Source organism: Hyla sarda, chromosome 11, assembly GCF_029499605.1.
Source record: "Hyla sarda isolate aHylSar1 chromosome 11, aHylSar1.hap1, whole genome shotgun sequence".
In the NCBI taxonomy this organism is placed as follows: domain Eukaryota; kingdom Metazoa; phylum Chordata; class Amphibia; order Anura; family Hylidae; genus Hyla; species Hyla sarda.
The window spans coordinates 48,981,484-48,995,192 of NC_079199.1; the positions used below are offsets into that span (position 1 = coordinate 48,981,484).

A 13,709-nucleotide genomic window follows, 5' to 3' on the forward strand; every position below is an offset into this window, starting at 1 on the left:
TTGCGGGGGTCCCCAGTGGCGGGACCCCCGCGATCGGACATCTTATCCCCTATCCTTTGGATAAGATGTCTAGGGGTGGAGTACCCCTTTAAGCATAGGCACTGCAAGCCTTAGGCAGCTGTAGTTGTGTATTACATTTAGTGTAGCCAGAAATGCTGTGCAGAGGAAAACTAGCCCTGTTGTCCATAGCAACCAATCAGATTGCTTCTTTCATTTATAGGAAGGCCTGTGAAAAATGAAAGAAGCGATCTGATTGGTTGCTATGGGCAACTGGGCAAGTTTTCCTCTGCACAGGTTTTGATAAATCTCCCCCGCTGTATCTAACCTGAATATCTGGGGGTTTTCTCCTTTCCCCTGTTGATTTTATATTTTGTCTTCCTGCGTAGGCAGGCTGTGTTCTGTTAGCCAACCAGCTGTCTTCTCCCTGTAGCTCCACTCCTGTCTTGCACAGTATGTCATCTTGCAGACACACTGAAACATTCTGCAACTGCATCTCCCCCACACCCCCTCCATCGGGTCTTCCTTCTGTTTTACACCAGATGGATTTGTTGATGATTGTGGAGGATTCTGACATTTAGAGTGACCTGCTGGCAGGGAATGGAGAAATACAGGCTGCTGGAAGATGAAAAAGATGCCACTTTCCCCTCAATAGGAAATATTCACATGTATTACTAAAAAGGTGTAACAATAGCTCTCTTTCAATTTTTTCAGTCTTATTGCATTCGGGCTGTTTATGGAAACATAGAAATGTAGAATGTGTAGGCAGATAAGAACCATTTGGCCCATCTTGTTTGCCCAATAATGTTGTTTTGTGCAACTTTTTTTTTGCTGTATTTTAGACTTTTAGATTTGGTATTTAGGCTATTTGCTATTGGGAAATTTTGGGGGGCCATTTAGGTCCCAAAATCCTAGATTTTAGCAGGTTAACTGCGCAAAAAAGTCCATTGCATTAAACTTTACATCCGTAAAAATTATGGTTGTAAAATTAAAAGTGACTGCAAAATAATTTAGGGCCCCAAAACTAGTGCGTTATGCCTCTGTGTCACGCGATTGAGACTAGCACGTCATGTAAGTCTATGAGAGTATCTCAATCACGTGACACAGGCGGAGGGTGCAGACTTCTCCCAGCTAGTTCTCTTGATCGATGAAGATCTGAACACTGACATGTCACTAGACATGTCAAAAGTTTGTTATAATGACAGGTACTCTTTAAGGTTTCATAGGTGACGTTTGGCAGCTGTGTGGCTTTTGCTGTGTGGGATCCAATTCGAAGTGTATATTGACTTCAGACGTTATCTCACACCTTAAGAACACCTGTCTACATACTCATGGGTCATTACACCTGCACAGCAAGTAGAATTGTGGGCCCCTCTAACATTTACTTGGTTGATATAAACTTATGTAACCAAAAGGTTTCTTAAAATACTGTTTTTCGTGAAGATGGATCACCTTGTTCCCATCTAGATTTATGAGGCAGACGTGTGTCTGCATGTCTTAGACATATCATTTTCAGAACACGCAGGTATTTTAAATATCACCTCCTGTTAATTGCAAAGTCAGGAAACGAATGAAGAATGCAGGTTTATTACAAAAGAGGATCTCTGTATTAACACGTACCTAGCAAGGATAGATTATAGTATGGGGTCACCAGCCCAAAGCCTCCACTTACAAGGGCATTGGTACCGAATTAGCATAGTTATTGGATCAATATAACTACCCTAGGGCACCAAACAATTCTTCATAATCTAATTGCCGATTCAGGAAGACTTTTTACTGTAAGTCGTTTTAGATGGAGCATAGTCTCACGGGATCTTGGCATGTTATGGGCACATGGGGTAATTTGGAAAGGTCTGCTTTCTAGGTGCATAATTGCTTTCTTTTTGCCATGCTGATTACAATATGGGGCTAAAAAGTCTTTAAAGTTGACAACCATTGATCTAGGGGCTTCCACTACTTTGTTCCCACCTACAATACTATGCTTTTGAGTCCCATAAACATAATGATAATGTTCAGAGAACAGACCAAACATCACAAGAAGACTAGGCCAAGCTGCAGTATATGTTGCAATACATTTTTGCAGGTATTCTGACATATACTGGCAATGTAACCCCAAATTTGATGTAAATTGGGCCCTACACTGATCTGTACTTGTTTTCTTTTAGAGAGGAAACCAGCATGAGGGTGGATCGATCGAATTTTACACTAGAAAGCATCTCTCCCTGCTAAGACATTTGGTGATCAACTGCGATCTGTGGGAAAAACTTGCAGAAAGTGTTCTGTTTTCCTGCAGCGCCACCATAGGCAGCATATTAATCAATACACAGTGCCCGTTCATCAATGTGTTTCCTGTGTAATACAGGACAAAACCTCTTTGTGGCCTCTTACTACTTTAGCCAAAATATATGGACACTGAACAGGAGAACCCCCGTTATCAACTAAGAATTCCCTTATAGAGTGTATAAAAATAATAATAAAGATTTTAAAACTGGACAATCCATTAAAAGATTAGAAATCCCTGTGTCCAATATACACTGCTCAAAATAAAGTGAACACAAACAACACAATGTAACTCCAAGTCAATCACACTTCTGTGAAATCACACTGTCCACTCAGGAAGCAAGACACACCCAATAAAGGAGTGGTTCTGCAGGTGGTGACCACAGACTGGCTGATGTTTTGGTCACTTTTGAATGCTGGCGGTGCTTTCACTCTAGTGGTAGCATGAGACGGAGTCTACAACCCACAGAAGTGGCTCAGGTAGTGCAGCTCATCCAGGATGGCACATCAATGTGAGCTGTAGGAAGAAGGTTTACTGTGTCTGCCAGCATAGTGTGCAGAGCATGGAGGCACTACCAGGAGACAGGCCAGAACATCAGGAGACGTGGAGGAGGCCGTAGAAGGGCAACAACCCAGCAGCTGGGCCGGTACCTCCACCTTTGTGCAAGGAGGAGCACTGCCAGAGCCCTGCAAAATGACCTCCAGCAGGCCACAAATGTGCATGTGTCCACTCAAAAGGTCAGAAACAGACTCCATGAGGGTGGTATAAGGACCCGACATCCACAGGTGGGGGTTGTGCTTACAGCCCAACACCGTGCGGGATGTTTGGCATTTGCCAGAGAACACCAAGATTGGCAAATTCGCCACTGGCGCCCTGTAATCTTCACAGATGAAAGCAGGTTCACACCAAACACATGTGACAGACGTGAACGAGTCTGGAGATGCCGTGGAGAATGTTCTGCTGCCTGCAACATCATTCAGCATGTTTGGCGGTGGGTCAGTAATGGTGTGGGGTGGCAATTCTTTGGGGGGCCGCACAGCCCTCCATGTGCTTGCCAGAAGTAGCCTGACTGCCATTAGGTACCGAGATGAGATCCTCAGACCCCTTGTGAGACCATATGCTGGTGCGGTTGGCCCTGGATTCCTCCTAATGCAACACAATGCTAGAACTCATGTGGCTGGAGTGTGTCAGCAGTTCCTGCAAGAGGAAGGCATTGATGCTCTGGACTGGCCCACCCATTCTCCAGACCTGAATCCGATTGAGCCCAACTGGGACATCATGTCTCGCTCCATCCATCAATGCCATGTTGCACCACAGACTGTCCAGGAGTTGGCTGATGCTTCAGTCCAGGTTTAGGAGGACATCCCTCAGGAGACCATCTCATCAGGAGCATGCCTAGGTGTTGTGCCAGGCTACTGAGCCTGATTTTGACTTCTTTTAACCCCTTAACGACGAGCGCCATAAATGTACGTCCTGGTGACGTGGTACTTAACGCACCAGGACGTACATTTACGTCCTAAGCATAACCGCGGGCATCAGAGCGATGCCCGGATCATGCGCGGCAGGTCCCGGCTGTTGATCGCAGCCAGGGACCCGTCGGTAATAGTGGACACCCGCGATCCCGCGGATGTCCGCCATTAACCCATCAGATGCTGTGATCAATACAGATCACAGCATCTGCAGCATCGTGGTCACTTAATTGGATGATCGGATCGCCCGCAGCGCTGCCGCGGCGATCCGATCATCCAGCACGGCAACCGGAGGTCCCCTCACCTGCCTCCGCTGTCTTCTGGGAGTCTTCTGCTCTGATCTGCCTTCCCGCAGACCAGAGCAGAAGATGACCGATAACCTTGATCAGTGCTATGTCCTATACATAGCACTGAACAGGATTAGCGATAGAATGATTGCTATAAATAGTCCCCTATGGGGACTATAAAAGTGTAAAAATAAAAGTAAAAAAAAGTAAAATAAAAAAGTAAAAAAAATGTAAAAAAACCCCTCCCCCAATAAAAATGTAAATTGCCCCATTTTCCCTATTTCACCCCCAAAAAGTGTTAAAAAAATATTTTATATACATATTTGGTATCGCCGCATGCGTAAATATCTGAACTATTAAAATAAAATGTTAATGATACCGTACGGTGAATGGCGTGAATGTTAAAAAAAAGTCCAAAATAGCTGCTTTTTTATAACATTTTATTCCAAAAAAAAACTAAAAAATGTATTAAAAGTTTTATATAAGCAAATATGGTATCAATAAAAAGTACAGATCACGGCGCAAAAAATGAGCCCTCATACCGCCGCTTATACGGAGAAATGAAAAAGTTATAGGTCTTCAAAATAGGGGGATCTTAAACGTACTAATTTGGTTAAAAAGTTTGTGATTTTTTTTAAGCGCAACAGTAATAGAAAAGTATGTTATCACAGGTATCATTTTAATTGTATTGACCCAAAGAATAAAGAACACATGTCATTTTTACCATAAATTGTACGGCGTGAAAACTAAACCTTCCAAAATGAGCAAAATTGCGGTTTTGTTTTTAATTTCCCCACACAAATAGTATTTTTTTGGTTGCATCATACATTTTATGGTAAAGTGAGTGATGGCATTACAACGGACAACTGGTCACACAAAAAACAGGCCCTCATACTAGTCTGTGGATGAAAATATAAAAGAGTTATGATTTTTTTGAAGGCGAGGAGGAAAAAATGAAAACGTAAAAATAAAATTTTCTGCGTCCTTATGGCCCAAATGGGCTGCGTCCTTAAGGGGTTAAGGACATAACATCAAAGTTGGATCAGCCTGTAGTGTGGTTTTCCCCTTTGATTTTGAGTGTGACTCCATATCCAGACCTCCATGGGTTGATAAATTTGATTTCCATTGATAATTTTGTGTGATTTTGTTGTCAGCACATTCAACTATGTAAAGATTTCATATGATTAGTTCATTCAGATCTAGGATGAGTTATCTTTGTGTTCCCTTTATTTTTTTGAGCAGTGCAATTACGCTTCTAAAGAACATAAAATTAGAAAATAACTTACCTAAATCATGCTTTTATCCAAGTAAACAATATAAAAAAAAATGCGTTTATGGTTTCTTAACATTGTTTAATTGCATTTTTCTAATTCTAAAAAAGAACCCATGAAATCTTGCAGTTTTCACACTGACTACAGGGTCTAATAATAAGCTGACAATTCCTTTCTACAGAGATTACTTTGCAGCAGTTTGCTCATTATTATCAGAGATAGGAGTAAAATAAAAGGTGACACCAGTTATTACCGTTCTTCACACTTTTGGTTTCCCTGTTTTTCTTCTTATACTGCTATTTTGTGCTTACAATGGTATATTTTGTATTTTTATTACTTGTATACATGTGGTGTTTGCTACTTCTTCCATATGTGCACTGTTTGTTATCTTATGTTTTTAAAATTCCTCTTAACAAAGATTATTGAAACATAAAAATGATGCCAGCCTATAGATAACAAAGGATCCACCATGGACATAGGAGATAGTGACAGCTTCCCTCCTCCCCCTCTCTGCACAAGGACCACTATACAGGTCACAGAATCATGGTCAATGTTCTGTGATATATATAACAATATTATTTATGCCTTTATTATTGCAATATATGCAGCTATTTCAATTTCCTGTCTGTAAGTGGCAGGCCATCCTTATTTTACTGTGGAGCTCTATACACTTAAGTTACGCTTGAGATTTGGACGATTAAAGGGTACCTCTCATCAAAAAAACTTTTGATATATTATAGATTAATGTATGCAGAATAACTTCACAATTGCATGTTATTAAAAAATATGCTTCTTTCTATTGAATTTTTCACTTTGAAGAAATGACCACTAGGGGTCTCCCTACCAGTCCTGGCAGCAAGCATTTCAGACTCATGCTGGAGTCCTGAACACTACAAGCTGCCAGTCTGCTTTGTTCACAAAGGAGAACACTCAGAGCTGCCAGTCTGCTTTGTTCACAGCCTGTTTGGCTGTGAACAAAGCAGGCTGGCAGCTCTGAGTGTTTAGGACTCCAGTATGAGTCAGAAATGCTTGCTGACAGGACTGATCGGGAAAAATACAATAGAAAGAAGCATTTTTTTCATTAACATGCTATTGGAAAGTTATTCAACATTCATTACCGTATATACTCGAGTATAAGCCGACCCGAGTATAAGCCGAGACCCCTAATTTCAACCCAAAATCCCAGGAAAAGTTATTGACTCGAGTATAAGCCTAGGGTGGGAAATACCTCATCCCCCCATGTAATCATCCAGACCCGTCATTAACATCCTCATCATCATCCCCTTGTCATCATCCCACACATCCCCCCTTCATCATCCCCTTATCATCCCACACATCCCCCCTTCATCATCCCCTTATCATCCCACACATCCCCCCTTCATCATCCCCTTGTCATCATCCCACACATCCCCCCTTCATCATCCCCTTATCATCCCACACATCCCCCCTTCATCATCCCCTTATCATCCCGCACATCCCCCCTTCATCATCCCCTTATCATCCCACACATCCCCCCTTCATCATCCCCTTGTAATCATCCCACACCCCCCCTTCATCATCCCCACCCCCCTTCATCATCCCCACACCCCCCCTTCATCATCCTCTTCTCATCATTCGCCCTCAGTGGTCTTCAACCTGCGGACCTCCAGAGGTTTCAAAACTACAACTCCCAGCAAGCCCGGGCAGCCATCGGCTGTCCGGGCTTGCTGGGAGTTGTAGTTTTGAAACCTCCGGAGGTCCGCAGGTTGAAGACCACTGCGGCCTTCAACATCATCCAGCCCCCTCTCACCCCCTTTAGTTCTGAGTACTCACCTCCGCTCGGCGCTGGTCCGGTCCTGCAGGGCTGTCCGGAGAGGAGGTGGTCCGGTGAGGAGGTGGTCCGGGCTGCTATCTTCACCGGGGGCGCCTCTTCTCCGCGCTTCCGGCCCGGAATAGAGGCGTTGCCTTGACAATGACGCAGAAGTACGTTGGCAATGAACGCACCTCTGCGTCGTTGTCACGGCAACGTGACTATTCTGAGGCCGGGCCCGAAGCGCTTAGAGGAGGCCTCCCCGGTGAAGATAGCAGCCCGGAACCACTATCCCACCGGACCACCTCCTCTCCGGACAGTCCTGCAGCACCGGACCAGCGCCGAGCGGAGGTGAGTATTCAGAACTAAAGGGGGTGAGAGGGGGCTGGATGATGTTGAAGGCCGCAGTGGTCTTCAACCTGCGGGCCTCCGGAGGTTTCAAAACTACAACTCCCAGCAAGCCCGGACAGCCGATGGCTGCCCGGGCTTGCTGGGAGATGTAGTTTTGAAACCTCTGGAAGTCCGCAGGTTGAAGACCACTGCGGGTGGGGGAGTTCACTCGAGTATAAGCCGAGGGGGGTGTTTTCAGCACGAAAAATCGTGCTGAAAAACTCGGCTTATACTCGAGTATATACGGTAATCTAAAATATATCAAAAGTTTATTTGATGAGAGGTAACCTTTAAAGTTTGACTTTCTCTAAGGACTCACATGATTTATTTTATCTTTTCTACATATGTGTACATATCATCTATCCATAGACAATTAGTTTCTGTTGTATCTGCCCTGTTAGTGTACAGCAGGTGAAGTTTTCCAATTATAATGTTTCCATTTTATTTTACTTTGTTCTGTTTGTCTCATATTCTATGCAGCATGATGAATCACATTGTCAATATGAACTGGAAGAGAGATATTTGCCTGCACATTCATCCGGCCTTGGTGAGATTTATTGTGATTTTAATTTTGCTCATGCAAATATCCAATAAATGGCAGTCAGTGTGAATGCAACATACAGTACCAAATTAACATTGAAGAAAAAAAATAAAATAAAAAGTAACGTCTGAATGCAACTTACTGACTTTCATCTTACCTCCACCCTCTTCTCAATGTTAAAGGGGTTATCCAGGAAAAAAATGTTTTTTTATATATATCAACTGGCTCCAGAAAGTTAAACAGATTTGTAAATTACTTATATTAAAAAATCTTAATCCTTTCAGTACTTATGAGCTGATGAAGTTGAGTTGTTCTTTTCTGTCTAAGTGCTCTCTGATGACACGTGTCTCGGGAACCGCCCAGTTTAGAAGCAAATCCCCATAGCAAACCTCTTCTACTCTGTGCAGTTCCCGAGACAAGCAGAGATGTCAGCAGAGAGCACTGTTGTCAGACAGAAAACAACAACTCAACTTCAGCAGCTGATAATAATTGAAAGGATTAAGAATCTGTTTAACTTTCTGGAGCCAGTTGATAAAAAAAAGTTTTTTTTTCCTGGAATACCCCTTTAATAGTTGACAGGGGCAGACTAACCATTTAGAAGGATTTGTATCAAGGGCCCCTAGCCAAACATAGACAGCAAATGTGGGGTCTGCCGACAAAAAGCAACTAGATAAGTACCCTTTAAATGCATTTTGTATTATCCTAAACCAAGCACACATCACAGCTCCCTGGCCTTGAGGCTCAAATCACACAGGCAATTGTGGTAATTTTTTATGCAGTTCTTTTTTAGGCTAAAGTGAATACAAAAAGAATAGGACTTATAGGGGGAGATTTATCAAAAACTGTGCAGAGGAAGAGTAGTTCAGTTGCCCATGGCAACCAATAAGATAATAATAAGCTTCTTTCATTTTTGGAGAGACCTGTGAAAATGAAAGAAGCCATCTGATTGGTTGCCATGGGCGGCTGCACCACTCTTCCTCTACACAAGTTTTGATAAATCTTCCCCATAAAGAATTACATTGTACTTACTGCTAAATACACTTCTGTCTTAGGCTAAAAAAAAAAAACTGCATTTGGAACTGCATGAAAAATTGCATGTGTGTGTTTCCAGCCTTAGGGTAGGGTCACACGCACTTTACGCTGTGGATCCGCCGGTGACCCGACCCATATTGGTCCAGGGGCGGGGCGAGCAGGAAAGGGGGCCAAGCAGGAGGCACAATATGGGTCGGGTCACCGGCGGATCCACAGTGTAAAATACGCTACCGATTCGTCATGTGTGACCCTACCCTATAGGAGTATTCCAGGGTTCTTTTCTTTAGCTTTTGACCCCTTGAGGCCATGTATTTTCAAAGAAACACAAGCGAACTATGAAAATGTGGTGAGAAGACAAAAGTGTGAGTAATATTACTGTAACATAAATTACATAGGCTTTGGAATATGTCCCCTAATGTGTGCATCAAGCCTAAGGTTATGTTCACATGCTATTTTTTTACAATTCATTATGGGGAAGATTTATCAAAATCTGTGCAAAGGAAAATTGCTCAGTTGCCCATAGCAACCAATCAGATTGCTTCTTTCATTTTGCAGAGGCCTTGTTAAACTTGAAAAAAGGGAGCTGATTGGTTACTATGGGCAACTGGGCAACTTTTCCTCTGGACAGGTTTTGTTAAAGGGGTTCTCCACTGCCTTAACCTACTTGTGGCAGTTAGTTAATACTGTGGCTATCTGTTATTATGGCTTTTTTTTTCCGGTTGCTCACGGTACTGTATGTGGTGTTTTTCTTACCTTGGTTACAGACCAGGAAGCTGGTTTCTTTATTTGCTTCCTGCCTTGCCTCGACCACTTTTTTTCTTTTCTTCCGCCGCCATCTTGCCATCGGGACGTCACCGTGGAGGGTGGTGTGTGGGAGGCCGGCTTGCACCTCGCTCCGTACGTGCCCGCCTCCCGCGCGACTGAATCCTATGGCGTCATCAGCGCGCACCTCCTTACTTTCAGCTTCTTCTAAGCTGAATGCGGATTGGGCTGCATTCGGCGAATCGGATCCCGTGATGGGCGCATGCGCAGTTGGTCCTCACTCAGGAGGGTCATCTGCGCATGTGCCATTGTGATGTCAGCCTCGGGACATCACAATGGCACATGCGCAGATGACCCATCTGAGCAAGGACGAACTGCGCATGCGCTCATCACGGGATCCGATTCGCCGAAAGCAGCCCAATCCGCATTCAGCTTAGAAGAAGCTGAAAGTAAGGAGGTGTGCGCTGATGACGACACAGCATGCGCAAAGGCTGTCAGGGCATGCTGGGAGTTGTAGATTTGCAACAGCTGGAGGCACACTGGTTGGCAAACACTGTCCTAGCCAATTCAGCATACACATAATGTTACACCAGTGTTTCCCAACCAGTGTGCCTCCAGCTGTTGCACAACTACAACTCCCAGCATGCCCTGGCAGCCTTTGGGCATGCTGGGAGTTGTAGTTTTGAAACAGCTGGAGGCACACTGGTTGGGAAACACTGTCCTAGCATATTCAGCATGCATACACATTGTGTTACACCAATGTTTCCCAACCAGTGTGCCTCCAGTTGTTGCAAAACTACAACTCCAAGCATGAGCAAAGGCTGTCAGGGCATGCTGGGAGTTGTAGTTTTACAACAGCTGGAGGCACACTGGTTGGGAAACACTGTCCTAGCCTATTAAGCATACACATCATGTTACACCAGTGTTTCCCAACCAGTGTGCCTTCAGCTGTTTCAAAAATACAACTCCCAGTATGCCCTGACAGCCTGTGGGCATGCTGGGAGTTGTAGTTTTGGAACAGCTGGAGGCACACTGGTGTAACATGATGTGTGTGGTTGCCCCCCACCCCCGCGTACAGAAAAAAAAAAAAAAGATACATACCATGTCCCACGCAGCAATCTTAAACAGCCGGGTCGCGTGCTATCTTCTCCACAGGGCAGGGGCCGATGAAAGACGACATCAGCGCCTGCGTCAGGGCAGAGGTCATGGCCTGCTCTGAACTGTATGTGCATGTGCATACAGCTCAGAGCGGTGCCGGTGGCAGGAGGAAGTCGGGCAGGAGCTTTGTAAATTGAGTTTTTTTGTTTTTTGTTTTTTACTGGTGAGTGGGCGGGCAATAGGGGGGGAGGCGGCCACTGCAGATTTAAAGAGGCAGTGGCCGCAGGCATGTGTGGCAGTGGAGCCCTGCTGCATTCTGACTAATTGGCTGACTGTATATAGTCAGTCAATCAGTCAGCAAGCAGCGTACAGTGATGGGCCCCCAGCGGTCAGTGAGTGACAGGCACAGTCACTCACTGACAAGCAAAAAAAAAAAGGACAGGGCCGGCTGGGCCTCCCTGAAGCTCCGGGCCCCTTACAAGAGTATGGGTTGTACCCCACTGATGGCGACCCTGATTATACAGGAGGATCACAGCAGGTTTCAGGAGTGACATCTGCTGTGATCTTTCCTTAACTGCAGTTACTACTACTCCCAACATGGAGTACACTTTGCTCCATGCTGGGAGCTCTAGTACCTGCATTAATAGACAGATCACAACAGGTGTCAGAAATTACACTCGCTGCGATCTGTCTATTAATGCAGGTACTACAGCCCCCAGCATTGAGTAGAGTGTGCTCCATGTTGAGAGAAGTAGTGCCTGCAGGAAAGAACAGATCACAGCGGGTATCACGACTGACACCCGATGCGATCATCCTATCTTTTGCAGAGATGTGGAGCGGCTTTCTCCTGCTCTCGCATCTCTGTACTATACTCTGACCTGCCACTCACTCATTCATATTCCCCTCAAAGAGTGGTGATTGGCTGCAACCATCCGTGATGTTCTATTCACATCACTGGCCGGAGTATGGTGCAGAGATGTGAATGCTGTATAAAGCCGTTCCGCATCTCTGCTATATTATGGACGATCGCATTGGGTGTCACGACTGACACCCGGGGCGATATATCTATTAGTGCAAGTACTACTACTCCCATCATGGAACAGTCTGTTCCATGCTGGGAGCAGTAGCACTACCTAAAAATGTGAAAAAAATTTATAAAAATGTTGTTATAAAATATATACATTTCGTTAAATAAAAAATTTTCCATCACTACTGCATCCATTTTTTTTTTGTACCCAACAAATTTTGGGTACCAAAAAAAAAACTGCCAAGGTATAATATCCACATAAATGAAAAAACACCAGAAAAAACACCAGACGCAGGAAATTGCACTGCCGTTTTTTCAAGCGTTTTTTCTTGTGTTTTTTTTTCAAACCAAAAAACGCAGGACAAAAAATCAAGTAGAAACTTAGCCTTAGGGGTTGTTCCCACGGGCAGATCCACAGCGTATTTTACCCTGCTGATCTGCCGACGATGGACCCCTACAATGTGCCTCAGATGTGCCTGCTTGGAGCAGCAATACACCGCTATGAGCAGACATACTGTGATGTGCGAGTCGCTGCGTGCATGAGCAGTATACTCGCACACATTGCATCTGCTCCCGGCTTAGCTCAAGGGCTCATTCACACAAGTGGATTTAGTTTCAAACTCGCAGCGGGTATCTGTCTGCGAGTTTGAAAAGGGAAGGCTCTCTACAGCTGAATTTTAGCAGCGGGACCTTCATTGCTGAAAATCTGTCGCAGACCCCCTTTCAAACTCGCAGCGGGTTTGAAACAAAATCCGCTCATGTAAACGTGTGGCAGATGCACTGTAGGTTTGTGACAGCTTTTTGTGAATATTCCATTATCTTTAATTGGAAAGTCAAAATTTGCAAGAAATGTACAGCAAATTGGCAACAAATCTGCAGCAAACTGGGTGTGTATCCCCTAGCTGTGTATCCCACAATGTTCACACTTACAGGATCTGCTGGAAATTTTGCTGCATAATTTCTGCAGCTTATTTTGCTACCCATCAAAGTCAAGTTAATCAGCAGCAGAAAACATGCAGCAGATCTTGTTTGTGTGAACATACCCTTACTGTAGATAAAAAATTGCAGTCTGCTATTCCGTTGTTCAGTCCATTTAAAATAGCCTATATGGCCCATGTGAACTCGGTCCTTAGGGTATGTTCACACATAGTATTGGCATTTTACCAAAATAAAGCTAAAATGTATCTTAAAAGTAGCTAGATAAAAAAAAAAAGCCAATAGCCGAAAATGGCCCGGATTACAGACAAAAATGGGCCAAAAAATTGATAAATTGCCAGCAGAGGTGGCTCTAGACTTTGCGAGGCCTTAGGCGAAACTCAAACATGAGGCCCCACAGACCCATGGTGATCCAATCGGCTATGAGATTGCTGTGCAGTCGCCGCAGCACAAAGCTCAAGTGGCGACAGGGCAGATATAAGATAGGGGGGGTAACTAGTGTCCCATGGACCCCATGGTAAATTCTGTCCAGCACACAGAGACCAAATCACCAAAATTACCAGTATACAAGGAGGAATATTATCACCATACATATTACTAACATACTGTTACTGACCAAATCCTGTATACTGAGACCAATATTATCAATAATACCAGTATACAAGGAACAATATTATCACCATACATATTACTATAATCACTGTGTGTATTATCCCAATACTGTGACATCACTGTGTATATTATCTCTGTAGTGTGACATCACTGTATTATCCCTGTACTGTGACATCACTGTATATTATCCCTGCACTGTGACATCACTGTGTGTATT

General features: G+C 44.1%; 1 long non-coding RNA gene across 1 annotated transcript in view; it reads left to right on the forward strand.

Moving 5' to 3' along the window:
• The first annotated feature begins 368 nt into the window (after positions 1-368).
• Positions 369-13,709, forward strand: part of LOC130295658 (uncharacterized) — a 45,361-nt gene continuing 32,020 nt past the window's right edge. Inside the window, exons 1-2 of the long non-coding RNA XR_008848950.1 lie at positions 369-679; positions 7,965-8,031. This is a non-coding gene — a long non-coding RNA (uncharacterized LOC130295658). The remainder of the gene's footprint in view (positions 680-7,964; positions 8,032-13,709) is intronic.